Here is a 16,471-nt window from a genome sequence, read left to right as displayed (position 1 = left end):
TTTGGAGAACAGACTTGTAAATTGTCTGCACAGAGGTACAATAGCTGCTAATTAGGTGCCTTAACTAATTGCTTGACCACAAGGAAAACAAGTAAGAAAGAAAATACTTGCAGTTCTCCTTCAGAAACTGATAAAGCAGTCTGAGGTTCCAACAGTGTCTTGCACACAGAAGCACTCAATAAATGTTTTCAGAACACAATGCAATGGGATTCACCCCACTACCTAGATTTTATTTTCAGCCAGTGCAGTTTTCCCTCTCTGTGATAGAGGTTTGATTTCCTACTCAAAGATACGCAACTGCCCATGGCTCCAGCTCAACATGCATGGTGCACAGGACAGTTGTATCCAGAATAGCCTAACTAGAAACCACTATTATCAGTGATTCTTCCAAACAACCAGCTGGACAGATTTTTTCTTCTACTCTCATGCTTTTGGGCTAGACCGAGGATAGCAGTCAGGATGGGCTGAGTTGTGCAGCAATAAGAGCAAAATCCCAAATCTTGGTGACTTAAAAAGATGTAGGTCTACTTCTTGCTTGTACTGCATACTCTGTACAGTTTGATGGAGGACTGTTTACCCACTGGGTTTCCATGTTCCCTGTAGCTGGGTTTAAAAAAAAAATCCCTTGCTCTGGCAGTTAAGTATTTCCACCTAGATGAGACACATGCTACCTCCTCTCAAATTTTATCATCCAAAGCAAGTCAGAGACCACAACTGCAAGGTGTCAGGAAGTGGAAACATCCACATCCTGAGAAGGAGGCAGTAAAATGGAGTACAGTTACCTTTGAACAACAGGTTTTAAACAACACAGGCCCACTTACACATGCATATATTTTAATACCATACAGTACTATAAATGTATTTTCTCTTCCTTATGACCTTAACATTTTCTCTTCTCTAACTTACTTTATTGTAAGAATACAGTATATAATACATATACAGTACAAAATATGTATAAATTGAATGTTTATTAGTAAGAATTCTGGTCAACAGTAGACTATCAGGAGTTACGTTTTGCGAGAGTCAAAAGTTAGTGAAGTTTTGGCGGTGGTGGGGGTGGGGTGGGTATTATTCAAGGGTTAACTGTATTTGGGAAAAGAGCTCTGCTTTGGCTTCATCTGGGAAGATCCTGACTCTGTGCCTCCAACTCTGGATGGTGTTTAAAGTCCTATTAAAAACCCCTGGGAAGGGGTGCCTGGGTGGCTCAGTCGGTTAAGTGTCCAACTCTTGATTTCCATTCAGGTCATGAGCTCACGGTCATGAGATGGAGTCCTTTATCAGGCTCCTCAATGGGCACTGAACCTGCTTAAGATTCTCTCTCTCTTGGAGTGCCTGGGTGGCTCAGTCGGTTGAGCGTCCGACTTCAGCTCAGGTCATGATCTCACAGTTCGTGAGTTCAAGCCTTGCATTGGGCTCTGTGCTGACAGCTTGGAGCCTGGAGCCTGCTTCGGATTCTGTGTCTCCCCCTCTCTCTGCCCCTCCCCCACTCACGTTCTGTTTCTCTCAAAAATAAACAAACGTTAAAAAAATTTTAAAAAAAGATTCTCACACACACGCACACACAGAAAAAGAAAAAATGCACTGGAAAGAATTTTCATTGAAGTGAAACATGTTATAGCCAAAATATGGTTTAAGGCATGACCCAGTCTTAAATTGTTTGTTAGGGAGTTCTTAAAGTTCTATCCTAACTACTGCCCACTTCAGTTAAAAGTGAGGTTCTTTACCTATACATATAGAGAAACAGAACTCTAAATAGGCCTAATTCCATTTGCCATGGTAGTCCTGTCAGTACAGCACTGCTCGAAAGACAAAGTTTTGTGCATTGCTAGATTTTCAGTAAACAAGTCTAATGAGGGTTCAGTTAAGTCATGTGTTCCAGAGAACTGAATGAGCAGAAAGGCTTCTGTGAGAGGTCTGAAAAGAGTAAGTGAGAAAGAAAGCCAGATAGCAAACGCTGTAACAAGGCTCCTGTCCCCAACAGACCAGCGACACTCCCCCCCCCACCCCCATGAGGTTCCAGTGAGAAAATAAATCCCCTGTGGCCAAGTTAAAAGATAGGGTCTCTCCCAACTTTCCACAGATGTTACAGAATTCAGAAGGGGCTCCCAGGACACAAGTATGGAAGTGAGCACACCCGAAAAAGGAGCCAGGTTTGTGGCTCAAGGCAAGGTCAAGGAGTTTAGGAGTGGTGTTGGTTTAGGAGTCATGGGCTAATATTTCTGTTCTTCCCCTGGAGAAGCCCTCAAACTGTAGCCCTCAGGTCCAATTGGGCTGTTTCCATATGGTCTATGAGCTAAGAAGATTTTACATTTTCACATTGTTGAAAAAAAATTGCAGAAATTCATCTCTTATCATGTAAGTATTATGTAAGATCCCAGATCTTGCCTTTTTGCCTGCAAAGTCTAAAATTACCATAGGGCTCTTTGCCAAAAAATTTGCAGACCCCACCCTAGTATTAAGGGGACTTCCTCCAGCACTCTCCCAGGAACACGTTTTAAGGGAATTCACAAAAGACACTGGTTTATGTTGCTGTGGAGCCCACCTTCTGTGGGTCATAGAACTTTCATGCAGGTACACTAATTGTAGAGAACAGAAGAAACTAGAAAAATGCAGAGGACCAAGAGAAAGACAGTGGTACAGCAGGAATTACATAAAATTGGATTTTACAACCAGCACGTCTGTTCATTTATTTTTTATTTCAACAACTTTGCAGTTGAGGCTCTGAACTTTGGTTGGCTTGTTGTGAAATGCAGGTAATTGGTATTACTTCATCTTCCCAGATGTCGGTTTTGATGTACATATCAACAAGGCCTACTGGGAAGAACCCACTTTGAACACTGAATAGGCCTTAGCAGACACAGCTGCTGGTGGCATATTATCTCCACACAGTAGAGATAGCACTACGGTCTCATCCACGTGGTAGATTCAGCAAACGATCAACTAGACATTGGCGTCACTCTATTCAAATGTGAGTAACAACGGGTGATTAACCAAGGGTTGATATGGATCTCCAGCCACAGCTCACTAAGACAACTTGGCATCTGTGACATTAACAATTCAGTTTTCAATTAGGTGCCAAACTGTATGTAACAATAGAGTATGGTCCCTGAAGTGAAAGAAAGCACACAGAGAACAGACATTACTAAAGAACTTTCTCTGTGTTCTCATTCCTTCCACATCCATGCCAACACTCATCATTAAGCATTCTCTATATTAAGTGGCTTCATGGTGATAGAAAATATAAAGCCCCTGCTGTCATAGAGTTTACATTCGTTTGATGGGAGAAGATCTATGGTAAGCAAATTAACAAATGGGAATTATGGATAGTTATGTATTGCTGTGAAGGAAGTGAAAATAGGCGGAGAGAGTAATTGGATGTCAAGTTTAGGAAGGGTGAGCTGAGAAGATGAGCAACAGCTGGACCAGCTGTAGGGCAAGCACTCCAGACAGAAGAGGAGTGAAAGGGTCCTGAAGCTTCAAGGGGCACAAAGGCCAGAATTTGGTGAGGGAAGAGAGAGAAAGGAGGATAAAGTCTAGAGAAGCCGAGGGTCAGATTATGTACAGCTGTGCCTCTAATATAAAGTGTGGCTTGATTTTAGTCGATTGCAAGGCATAAGGTTAATTATTTACAACTGAGCACCTGTGGTCCATTCCTCCTCATGGTGGCTAAGGCAGAACAGTCACCCAGAGGAACCAGGAGTCAAAGGAGTTTGCACAGCTACAGCTGGGGGAAGAGTGGAGCTGACCACATGGAGTTTGCTGAACCTGCCAGCCGCTGGAGGAGTAAGTGTGGACCAGACAGAGAGAGAGAAGAGCCATAGTTGGAAGCTGAAAAGACACAGGTAAAGACAGAAGGTGAGAAAGAGGTCACAAGGTCAGAAGGGCTAAACTTTCATCATCATCGCCCATTCCTCTTTTGATCCCAGTATGGTGTTCCCTGGTTGTGTAGACTGTGATTAAAGGAGAATGTGGCCACTGTGAATCCAGAAATGTGTTGGACACCATGAGACCACATTGGAGGCCAAGTCAGACACAGCTAGAGGAGGATACAGATGCCAAACCATGTGACAAGTTTTGTTTCTCTTCATGCTATGTGGTCAGAAAGCAGATTTCTTCAAAATGGAGCAATCAGGGCAGAAAGAAAAGGAGACGGAACTGTAAACGGGCTCTAAAAAGTAGTGGTAAATCTGAAATGACAAGGAATGGACAGAAGCCAAAGCTGAGAAATAGGGTGACAACAAAGAACATTCCTGATGAAGGCCACCATGATTTCCTTTTCTGGTAATTACAGCAAGATGTGTTTTATAGTAACATTTCAACAACAGACTTAATTCCCTCCACCTACCACCTGGCTCAGATCAGTATCACCTCCCCTTTCTTAAAAGAGGGGGTTCAGAGAGACTCTTTAGAGAGATAAGAGGGGACACTGGCTGTTCTGAAAACAGGACGCTTTCTTCTTTGAAAACTCTTTCAAAGGGAAAAGCTGCCAGATAATGAAAAGTATCATCATCATTATTATTTACTTCAAATATTGGGCTCTCTAACAAAAGCTTCATTCTTTATAATCTTATTGTTGTTTGGGGTATCAAAAGGGCATTGAAATTCATTTACACCTTCAGCTCTGGATACAACGAGTGCCACCTGCTGCTCTCCCTCTGAGGCTGGTTTATCCTATTATGCTATTTATAGGAACTCCATGGTGAAGGTGGCAGGAATAGTGATGCCAAAGTTTCTTGCTTCCCTCCGTCTGACAGCTGGCATGTTGTCTGACAACACAAAGGAAAAGAAGAAAGGTTGCATATCAAAATATTTTGAAGGCTCTGCTGTCAAACATACAGACGCACAACTTAGATGATTACTTAAGTTTCATTGCATTGTCCAAAATGAAATCTTTCTAACCTGGGGGAAGTTTACACATTTCAGGAAAATAATTTGGTTTTCGACTCCAATTTTTTTTTTTAACCTTTTCTTATTTACACACGTGTGCGCATGCACCCACCCACCCCCCCCCCCCCACACACACACAGGGAGGGTGGCTGTGGGGGTGGGGAGGCAGAGTGCACATACACAAGCTCCTTAATATTTTGCCGAGGAGATCAGTTCTGAGTATGAGGTTTTCTTTACTTCTAACATGCAAAATGAGTTCATCAAGGTAAATTTCCATCAAGTAACTCAAACACCTACCGACTCTGATAAGTAAATAAAGTCACCCTAACATAGAAAACTCTAACTAGCAAGATGGGGTTTAATGCAATCAATGCCCAGGAGTACAAAGGCAAAATGAGTACTCAAAGTTTGACTCAAAGGAATAGAAGGCCTTTCCAAGTTGATTATCTTCTATTTCCTAGCCTTTGGGTTCTAGAAGTTCTTCACTATCCAAACATCTTAGAACTCCCCCTTTTGGATATTTGCATTATTAAAACACCACACTCCACAGCAGTGTTACATATCCCCTACTGTATGGCTAATATCCCTGAAGATAAAGGTCTTTCGTGGAGACAAATTTACTCCCTATTTTATCACTGGTCACAAAGTCAGATACTGAAAATGGTGAGAAGGCGTTTGTGTTAATAACAGACTTTTTGCCAGTGCGCCTTCAGCCTCCCTGCCACGGTCTTCTTCAAAACCTTCCTTTCCACTGCCAGCCCCCAGCTGCCTGGACAAGGAAATCCTTGAATAGAAATGAATTCTCAGAGGTTTTCCTGACCTTTGACTTGGGTACCAGGTCTCCAGAGGATGCATTGAACTGATCAGATTGCCTCTCAGGAATTTGAAACAAAAGACACAGGTGGTTGTGAGGAATCTAGGGGAAGAGCTGGGACACAGTCAGTGGCAGCACATGCCCACGTCCTAAGGACCAAGGACTGAAAGACAGCTGATTGAGAGTGAGAAAGGATCAGATATGAAGACTCAGAGGTGGAGAGCAAGCCAGTCCCTGGAGCTGCCCTGGGGCTGGACCTTGCAGAAGTCTGATTGTGTGACAGCCACTGGGTTCCTGGGAGATCTCTGTATCCTTACAAAAGAAAAAGGACCTTTGAACTTCAACTCATTGAGCAGATCTCTCTTCCTTTCAACCTAAAGATCCCTTATTCAGGAGATGGCCAATAGAATCCCTGAATCAGTCACCTAGTTAGCTGTTAAACACACAACACTGGTCTCTATCCGGACGTCTCCAATCAAATGATGCTGGAAATGGAGATCAGGAATCTGTATTTTTATCAAGTACCATACACCCCACCAGAATCAGACAATGTTTGTTACACAAACATCTTCAAAGGCATTTAGCCTTTAAAAGTTAATAAAAATACGAAGAACAAAAAGTTGGTTAACAACACCATATTCAGTGTTTAGAACATGTCATAGTCACATCATCTTTAAGTCTCTAAAAAACACTGCAAATATGAGGGGTGGTTTAGTCCACAAATAGTACATCATTGCTTATTACTGCAGTGAGTTCTAATTGTTCTCCTTAAGTGAGCATGTGCCTATTAAAATTAGCGTCATATACAGCTTTGATTTCCCCTTTTGTCCATAAGCTGTTATGTGTCCTATGTGACATATGCCATGTCCTAATTGTGATTATTTCAATGCCAATGAACTGAGAAAGGAGAAGTCAAACTATCTCCAGAGTCACAATTACAAAGCTTAGTCTTTCAACAAGTATTTACTAAGTACTCTGTGCCTAGATCTCCACCAGACACAAATGATACAGAAATAACTAACATGCCAGGCCTTGAGCCAAAGAGATTGTAATCTTGGTTTGGGGGAGAGATGTGCTGGTAATTTATTAAGACTGCCAGGAAGATCTGTGAACACCAAAACAGACATATGTACAATGGGGTCATGGAGAGAGTGGGGTCAACTCTACAGTAGGGGAGGGATAAAAAGAGTGTCTTTCCAGATTCCACTCAAATGGAGTTTCATATAGTACAGCCTATACCTGAGTGGGTCCCATTTGGTTAATTCTGGAATTGAGTATTTGCCAGCACTGGATGACAGATAAACCATGTCTTCTACCTAGGTTTTATCAGGAGTAGATACTATAATCTTTATTTTCCATCTCCTCAGTCTTATTTCTTGGGTTAGCCAAAACTCAAGCAGGTGGAATACACTGCTTGATCCCAGCACAAAGAAGTCACTAAGAAATCATTTTCTTAGAACTTTTCTACATTTATTAATATTCCAGTGTCTACCATACTGAAGACTGGGGCCATGCCCAAAGGTGTACAAACTTTTCCATTTAGAGCTTAGTCAGAGGGAAACACAGATGTGGACAATAAAGGTATGACATAATTGCCACATGTTTTAACAGAGTGGCACAGAATTATCAAGAGCAATTAATTCTGTCTCCCAGGTAGAGGCAGATTCTGAGGGCAAGATATTTGCTCTGAATTAGGGTTTGAGCCTCTAAAGACTTACTATAAATGAGAAAACTAAACCATTCTAACAAAGAATATATACTGTAGGAGTTAGCTTTTGCTATGTAGCAAGGCACTCCAAAACATAGCTTACAGTATTTATCACTGTTGTGAGTTACTTTGGCAGTGCTGCTGCTCTGAATTGGCTTGGCTGAAGCCATGTGGCCTAGGAGGACCTCGCTCCCTTGTCTGACGCCATCACTGGGATGGGTGAGACAGGCAGGGCCTCTGTCTTTGTGGCCTCTCCTCCTCCAGGAGGCTAGCCCTGGCTTGCTCATATGAGGGCAGGATTCTTGGAATCAAGAGAAAACAAGCCCCAGTAAGTGCACATTTTCAAGCCTCCCATACCACACTGGCAAATATCCCACTGGCCAAAGCAAGTCAAATCAGATTCTGGGGGTAAAGAAATAGATTTTCTCTCTTAATGGAAAGAGCTGCAAAGTCATGTTGCAGAGGTGTGTATGCATACATTCGTGGGAGGAATGATCACAGCCATCTTTGAAAATAATTTGTTCTATTATTAAATTGTATTAAATATATACAGAACCACATCCTTGGTTAATCCTAGTAATTTTCACTTGGGGGCAGGGGCATGAGTGGGGAAAGAATATGAAAAAAATCGGTCTATGGCGAGTCTAACCCATTATCATCACTACCACCACCATCACCAACACAAACTCAAAAACTGCAATTCCACAAAGTAAAATACCTAAGGTCAATGTAAGGGTCCAACATTGCTTTAAACAGTATCATTTAAGTCACCCTTGAATACAAACATAGAATGGTATAAACACCTGGAAGACGACTCATTTAGCTCCTATTTAATATGGAAGAAGCAAAGCCCAGACTGGAGCAACTCTTGGCAACTCACTGAAAACCATGAGAAGTGCTTGGCTGGCTGGCTCAGCAGCCAGTAGGTGTGCAATTGACATTTGTTGTGGACTTTGTTGATGCATTGAAAGAGGTTCCAGTATCATGAAGTGATGCTGAACATCTGCTTATCCTGGTTCCTCCAATGGCTGAGGTTTGCACTTTGGTCAGAATGTTAGCAAACGGAACCTTGTCACAAATTTTGTCAGGGACTAAAAGTCAATATCTGGAGTCCTCTCCCACCCAGAAGGTGAATTGATATTGAATTGAATCCTTCTCGTGCTGTTACAAAATAAGCCCTTAAAAAACAATGAGCAAATGGAAAATAGAGTGTCTTTTATTGATTGTGATGTTTCCACTTAACTTGATTCTGGCTGGGGAGCTTCTCCGGTGGCACATGCGCACAGAGCAAGGGCATCACCACGGTCGATAATTCTGAGGAAATGGACAGCCTCGTCTGCCTAATGGATCTCTCCAATTTCCTCCACTGGGATCCAACTTGGGATTAGTCACTCGACAGATTTTTCAACAGTTCCTCTAGACTTTGCTTTCTTTCAGAGCAATTTGGTACATGTCAGCTGAGCATCTGAGCTAACTTTCATGACTAAGGACTTTTTTTTTTTTTTAAGGACACTGAGGTGTTCTTTTGCTTTTCTTTTGAACCAGAAGTAGTCTGATTTTTGTGTTATTTTCTCCATAGGTCACTAGCAAAATATACACTCCTGCACAATATCCTACCCCCGCCATCCCCCTCCCCACACACACACAGGGAAAAAAATGCCATGAAATATGCTTTACAGAGGATGTTCTAGTAGTCCCTTAGGTGTTGTTCTCCCCTAATCCTGCCTTCAATGCCGTTTTTAATAAACTTTGCATTTGGGAATAACTTTAGATTGACAGAAACGTTGCAAAATTAGTACAGGGAGTTCCCATATACCCCTCACCCAATGTTTGCACATTACTATGGTACATTTGTCTGAAGTCCAAAACCAGCATTGCTACATCACAGTGAACTCTAAACTTAAATCACATTTCACCAGTTTTCCCATATTATGTCCTCTTCCTGTTCCAAGATTGAAACCAGGAACCACACTGCATTAGGTCAGCATGTCTCCTTCTTAATTTCCACTATCTTGTGGCACTTTTTCAGTCTTTGTAATAACCTTCACACTTTTGAGGATTATTGGTCAGATATTTTGTAGAACGTCCCTCATTTCAGCTTTGTGTGCTGGTTTTCTCAGGATTACCCTGGGGTTATGGGCTTTTGAGAAGAAAGGCTACAAAGTAAAGTGTCTTTCTAGTTATATCATATCCAGTGGTTGAGGCTATTGATGTGATTTCTCACTGGCAATGCAGACCTTGATCACCTGACCACAGAGTATCTGCCAGTTTTCTCCTCTGTAAGCCATTTTTTTTAAAGTAGCTAAGCCTAAAATGGATCATATTCAGGTGGTATTCAAAACATGGTGTTGCTCACGATACTAAAATTTAAAGGGTCACTACTATTAGCCTCCTCCAAGGCAGGCAGGGAGAACCTGAATAGAACATTAGGAAGTATTAGGATGAGAAAGAAAGAGGAGGGTAGTTTATTTCAAATTAAGCTTCGAATCCAAATTTTATAGTAAAGTTCTTTCAGAGAAGATACTCCTTTATTTGGCCAAATGGTTGGCTTTGTTTCATGGGATCTGGCTTCAGAACCCTGCTTTTAGAAGCAGGGCAAGCTGATCCACACCCCCAAACTGTTTAGATATTTTAAAATGCTAGTGGTCACGAGCTTATATTCTACTTTACATCTGAGAAAAATTGAGAATAGAGGTCTGTTTAGTTCAAGGACATCTTGGGTGGAAAAAAGTTAAGTCCATTTAAAATCCTACTGATGTAGTACTTAGTACATAAATAATGTTGCTTATATATTCTTCATGGTAATAAAATCTTCCTTGTGCTGGAGAACCTTGCTCTCCAAGTGTGTTCTCTTCATCAACTGCCTTGATCTGGGAGAAATGCAGAGTCTTGTCCCTCCTCAGACCTACTGAATCAGAGGCTACATTTTCACTAGATCTCCAGATGATCTGGAGGCACATTAAGGTTTGCAGAGTGTGACTTTAGAGAACATAGAATGTTACCAGTGAAATCTTTGATGTGAAAGATAAACATGGAGCTAATGAAAAAATATGTGCACTGTTATACAGGTTTTTATTTTGGTATCATTGATCTCTGCTGTAATCTTTATTATTTCCCTCTTCTGCAGGTTTTGGGCTTTATTTTCTTTTTCTAGCTTGGTTAGGTTTGAGACCTTTCTTCCTTCTTTACGAAGTCCTGGACTGCTATATACTTCCCTCTTATGACTGCCTTTGCTGCATCCCAGAGGTTGTGAACTGTTGTGTTTTCATTTACATTGGCTTCCATGTACTTTTTAATGTCTTCCTTATTTTTTTGGTCAACCCATTCATTCTTTAGTAGGATGTTCTTTAATCTTCAAGTATTTGTGTTCTTTCCAAATTTTTTTCTTGTGGTTGATTTCAAGTTTCATAGCATTATGGTCTGAAAATATGCATAGTGTAATATCCTTTTAAACTTGTTGAAGGCTCATTTGTGACCCAGTATGTGGTCTATTCTGGAGAATGTTCCATGTGCCCTCAAGAAGAATGTGTATTCTGCTGCTTTAAGATGAAATGTTCTGAATATATATGTTAAGTCCATCTGGTCCAATGTGTCATTCAAAGCCATTGTTTCCTTGTTGATTTTCTGCTTAGGTGATTTGTCCATTGCTGTAAGTGGGGTGTTAATAGTCCCCTACTATCATGGTATTATTATCATTGAGTTTATGTTTGTGATTAAATGACTTATTTGGGTTCTTTCACATTTGGGGCATAAATATTTACAATTGTTAGATCTTCTTGGTGTATAGACGCCTTAATTTATAAGGAAACCAGAAGCTGGTTCTTTGAAAGAATTAACAAAATTGATAAACCTCTATGAATATTTATCAAAAAGAAAAAGGAAAGGTCCCAAGTAAATAAAATCATGAATGAGAGATCACAACCAACACTGTGGAAATACAAACAATAATAAGAGAATATTATCAGCAATTATATGCCAACAAATTGGGCAATCTGGAAGAAATGGACAAATTCCTAGAAACACAAACTACCTTAACTGAAACAGGAAGAAGTAGAAAATTAGAATAGACCCATAACCAGTAAAGAAATTGAATCAGTAATCAAAAATCTACCAAAAAACAAGAGTCCAGGGCTGGATGGCTTCCTAGGGGGAATTCTATCAAACATTTAAAGAAGAGTTAATACCTATTCTTTTAAATCTGTTCCAAGAAATAGAAATGGAAGGAAAACTTCCAAACCATTCTATAAGGCCAGCATTACCTTGATTCCAAAACCAAAGACCCCACTAAAAAGGAGAATTACAGACCCATCTCCCTGGTGCACATAAATGAAAAAATACAAGACACTAGCAAACCAAATACAAGAATAAATTAAAAGAATTATTCACCATGATCAAGTGGGATTTACTTCTGGGCTACAGGGGTGGTTCAGTATCTATAAATCAACCAATGTGATATATCACATTAATAAAAGAAAGGAAAAGAACCACACGGTCCTCTCAATAGATGTAGAAAAAGCATTTGGCAAAATACAGCATCCTTTCTTGATAAAAACCCTGAAAATAGGGAAAGAAACATCTCAAGATCATAAAGGCCATATATGAAAGACCTACAGCTAATATCATCCTCAGTAGGGAAAAACTGAGCTTCCCCCTAACGTAATGAACACAACAGGGATGTCCACTCTCACTGGTGTTGTTCAACACAGTGTTGGAAGTCCTAGCTTCAGCAATCAGGTAACTAAAAGAAACAAAAGGCATCCAAAATCAGTAAGGAAGAAGTCAAACTTTCACTCTTCTCAGATGACATGATACTCTATATGGAAAACCCAAAGGTTCCATCAAAAAGCTGCTAGAACTGATACTTGAATTCAACAAAGTTGAAGCTTATAAAATCAACATACAGAAATAGGTTGCCTTTCTGTACACCAAAAATGAAGCAGCAAAAACAGAAATAAAAGATTCTCTCCCATTTATAAGTGCACCCAAAACAATAAAATACCTGGAAATAAACCTAACCAAAGAGTTGAAAGGTCTGTACACTGAAAACTATAGAAAGCTTATGAAAGTACGAAAGAAGTTGAAGACACAAAGAAATGGAAGAATATTCCATGCTCATGGGTCAGAACAAATATTGTTAAAATGTTGATACTACCCAAAACAATCTCCACATTCAATGCAATCCCTATCAAAATAATACCAGCATTGTCTACACGGCTAGAAAAAACAATTCTAAAATGTGTATGGAACCACAGAAGACCCCAAATAGCCAAAGCAACCCTGAAAAAGAAAACCAAAGCTGGAGGCATCACAATTCCAGACCTCAAGTTGTATTACAAAGCTATAATCATCAAGACAGTATGGTACTGGCACAAAAACAGACACGAACCAGCATTTTGATCAATTAAACAGAATAGAGAATCCAGAAATGAACCCACAAATGTATGGCCAACTAATCTTCAACAAAGCAGGAAAGAAAATCCAATGGAAAAAACACAGTCTCTTCAGCAAATGGTGTTGGGAAAATGACAGCAACATGCAGAAGAACCTGGACCACTTTCTTACACCATACACAAAAATAAACTCCAAATGGATCCAAGACATAAATGTGCAAGAAGAAAATATCAAAATCCTAGAGGAGAAAATAGACAACAACCTCTGAGGTCAGCCGAAGCAACTTCTTACTAAACATATCTCCCAAGGCAAGGGAAACAAAACCAAAAATGAACTATTGGGACCCATCAAGATAAAACGCTTCCGCACAGCAAAGGAAACAACCAGCAAAACTAAGACAACCAACGGAATGGGAGAAGATATTTGCAAATACATATCAGATAAAGGGTCAGTATCTAAGATCTAGAAAGAACTTGTCAAACTCAGCACCCAAAAAACAAATAATCCAGTGAAGAAATGGGCAAAAGACATGATGAATACTCTTCCAAAGAAGCCATCCAAATGGCTAACAGACATATGAAAAGACACTCAACATCACTCATCGTCAAGGAAATAACAAGCCACAATGACATACCTCCTCATACCTGTCAAAATGGCTAAAATTAACAACTCACCAAACAACAGACATTGGCAAGGATGCAGAGAAAGAGGATCTCTTTGACACTGATGGTGCGAATACAAACTGGTGCAGCCACTCTGGAGAACAGGATGGAGGTTCCTCAAAAAACTAAAAATAGAGCACTCCTATGACCCAGCAGTTTCACTATTAGGTATTTATTCAAAGGATAAAAAAATGCTGATTTAAAGGAGCACATGTACCCCAATGTTTATAGCAGCACAATTAACAATAACTGAAGTTTGGAAAGAGCTCAAATGTCCACTGATTGACAAATGGATAATATATACAATGGAATATTACTCAGCAATTGTAAAGAATGAAATCTTACTATTTGCAACAACATGGATGAAACTAGAGGGAATTATTCTAGGCAAGTCAGAGAAATGCAAATATCATTATTTCACTCATATGTGGAACTTAAGAAACTAAACAGATGAACACAGGAGAAGGGAAGGAACAATAAGAAAAACAGAGAGGGAGGCAAACCATAAAAGACTCTTAAATACAAAGAACAAACTGAGGGTTGCTGGCAGGGTGTTGGGTGGGGGATGGACTAAGTAGGCGATGGGCATTAAGGAGGGCACTTTTTGGGATGAGCACTAGGTGTTATATGGAAGTGATAAATTACTAAATTCTACTCCTGAAACCATTATTACATATTACATATGTTAACTTGCACATATGTAACTTATACATATGTATAACATATTACAATATGTTAACTTGGAAGTCTACGTGCACGTGGTTTTTTTTTAATCCATCTATTTCAAACCAATACATCAGTTTTCAAGACACAGTTTGTTAAATGAATGGATGATCTTAATTATGCTATTTTATTTACCTTGCAAAGGCAAAATTGTTCTTTTGAACAGATATGCTAATTAGTTAGATTTTACAGTAGGTAGTCAATGCACAAAGAAATATCCTTTAACATAATCCTAAAAAAAGATGAGCAGAAAAATAAAAGATCCAAACAGGACCTGGAAAGCATTAGCCATAGAAAAAATTTCATTACATCAAAATTAAGAATTGTTCAAAAGACACTGTTAAGAGAGGAAAAAAGAAAATACATTGATATTTGTAATCAATATAACCAATAAAGTATTTGGAAGATATAAAGAACTATAGATCAATATAAAGAATCCAATGTTTAAAATGGGCAAAGTATGTAACTCTTTACGAGGAGGATATCCAAATGGTTCTATCCAGAGAAAAGTGTACTCCATCCCATCAGAAATCAGGAAATCAAATCCACAATGCCAAACCACACTCCGCCACTGGACTGACCAAGCAAAACCAGACATAAAACCCAACATAGTAACTAAGACATTACCAAGAGTTGGCAAGAATGTGGAACAGTAGGACATGTCTGTGTTAACATGAACTGGTACAATTTTGAAAAAATAGAAGTTAAAAAATCTATTAAAAAAGGATATAGAACAGGTGAAACGGCATATTCTGAATTTCTTCTTATAACCAAGAGCCAGAAGAGGGCTCTGGTACTCAGTGTTTTTCTGTGATAAGTCTTTTTCTCACTGTGCCTGGTTGCTCCCTGTACCCCTATGGCCAGTCTTCCAGACAACAGATTTTTGTATTTAATCATTGCATGAAGTTGAGGTGTGCCTCCCTCTATCCAGACCCCATTCCCACATAAGCCTCTGACCCTTGGCTTCTCCTCCCTCCCCAGACCTCCCTCTCTGGCTGAGGGGAATGCCCCTCACTCTTGTGCAGACATGATGTGTAGGTCAATTACAACTTGGGATAAGAGTCCAGTCCCTGGGCTTAGACACAGTGCTTTTCAAAAAGAGACATGAAAAAGATCACCTAGAGACAAGTTTTCTTAACAGACAATTCTGCTGGGTGCCAGAGAAGCCAACGTGGACCTGGGCTCAAATATCTTGCCGACATCCTGCATTTTGACAGCTCCAATTCTTCCTCTTTCAATTTCAATTCTTATTGATTTTCAAGATTCTCATTTCAGAGATGTATGCCATCATTGTACTACAGTGTTTAGCAATCTATCTGTGCCTGCTTTTATATGCTAGATTGATCCTTTCCTACTGAAGCTGCAGGCGGTGAGCATCTGGTTGCTACTCAGGTGCCAACCTCTGCTCATGAGCCAGGTGAGGCCTTTCACCCTCTCACCTGGGGGAAAAACGCTACCCCGAGCCTGTTGCAGGGAAGGTTCACATTTGGAAAGGAAGCAGAAGTTGGTGATGAACTACTTCTGGGAAGAAAGCATAAACTGGGGGCAGGGGAGTCAAATCCAAGGTGGGCAAGGTGAGTAGACACACGGCTCTGTATTTCTATTCAAAGTGCCCAGATTCCCCTCCAGGAAGTCAGGGAGAGAATTGCATTAAGTGATTACATACTTGTTTGGTTCTGGTTCTGGGGCAGAAATGCTGAGCATCTTTTTTAATGTGTGCAAGTAAATGGCTTGAAGAGATTTTAGGAAGCATGGGGAAGGCAAATTAAATGAACCTGAATTAGAATGTGTTTCTTACTGGACAGTTTTTCCAAGAAAAACTCTGGAATAAATCATGGAGTCTACTTGAATTAAAGCACTCACAGTGAATGTACTGCAAGAAAAATGCTTCAAGATTGAGAGATTAAAAGTGCAAGTAAAACATTTAGGGATTATGATACTTATATTTTCCCTTTAGCCTAATTTCAACTCTTCCATCTGTAGTGACTATGATAGTGGGTTTCCTTTTTATTAGGGGTGGGTTTTTCTTCATGTCAATATTTTTCCTCACATTTTCTTTTGATTCCATTGCAAACTCTTCCCAAATTCCATAGAACACTGAAGGGCTGTCACATCCGTGGCCTTTCCTCTCCCTGCCTAACTCAGTTCCCTTGGTTAGATATTGCATGGGATATAATTCTGAACAAATTTAGTTGATCAGAAATTCCAATTTAACTGAGCATGCATGGAATATACTCATACTAAAAGATGTTGTTTATCTGGGGTTCAAATTTAACCAGCATGCTG

At 40.0% G+C, this 16,471-nt stretch overlaps 1 long non-coding RNA gene across 5 annotated transcripts in view; it reads right to left on the bottom strand.

The window, feature by feature from the left end:
• LOC122236683 overlaps window positions 1-16,471 on the bottom strand; it is a 162,035-nt gene that overhangs the window by 125,409 nt on the left and 20,155 nt on the right. For 2 of the 5 annotated variants that reach the window (XR_006214870.1, XR_006214873.1), the window contains one exon: window positions 4,614-4,766. The exons of the other annotated variants lie outside the window; for them this stretch is intronic. This is a non-coding gene — a long non-coding RNA (uncharacterized LOC122236683). The remainder of the gene's footprint in view (window positions 1-4,613; window positions 4,767-16,471) is intronic. 5 annotated transcript variants of the gene reach the window in all.

The sequence above is a fragment of the Panthera tigris genome, chromosome A2 (genome assembly GCF_018350195.1).
Source record: "Panthera tigris isolate Pti1 chromosome A2, P.tigris_Pti1_mat1.1, whole genome shotgun sequence".
NCBI lineage: Eukaryota > Metazoa > Chordata > Mammalia > Carnivora > Felidae > Panthera > Panthera tigris.
Note: the sequence above shows the minus strand (reverse complement) of the source record. Positions and strands in the feature narration are given on the sequence as shown.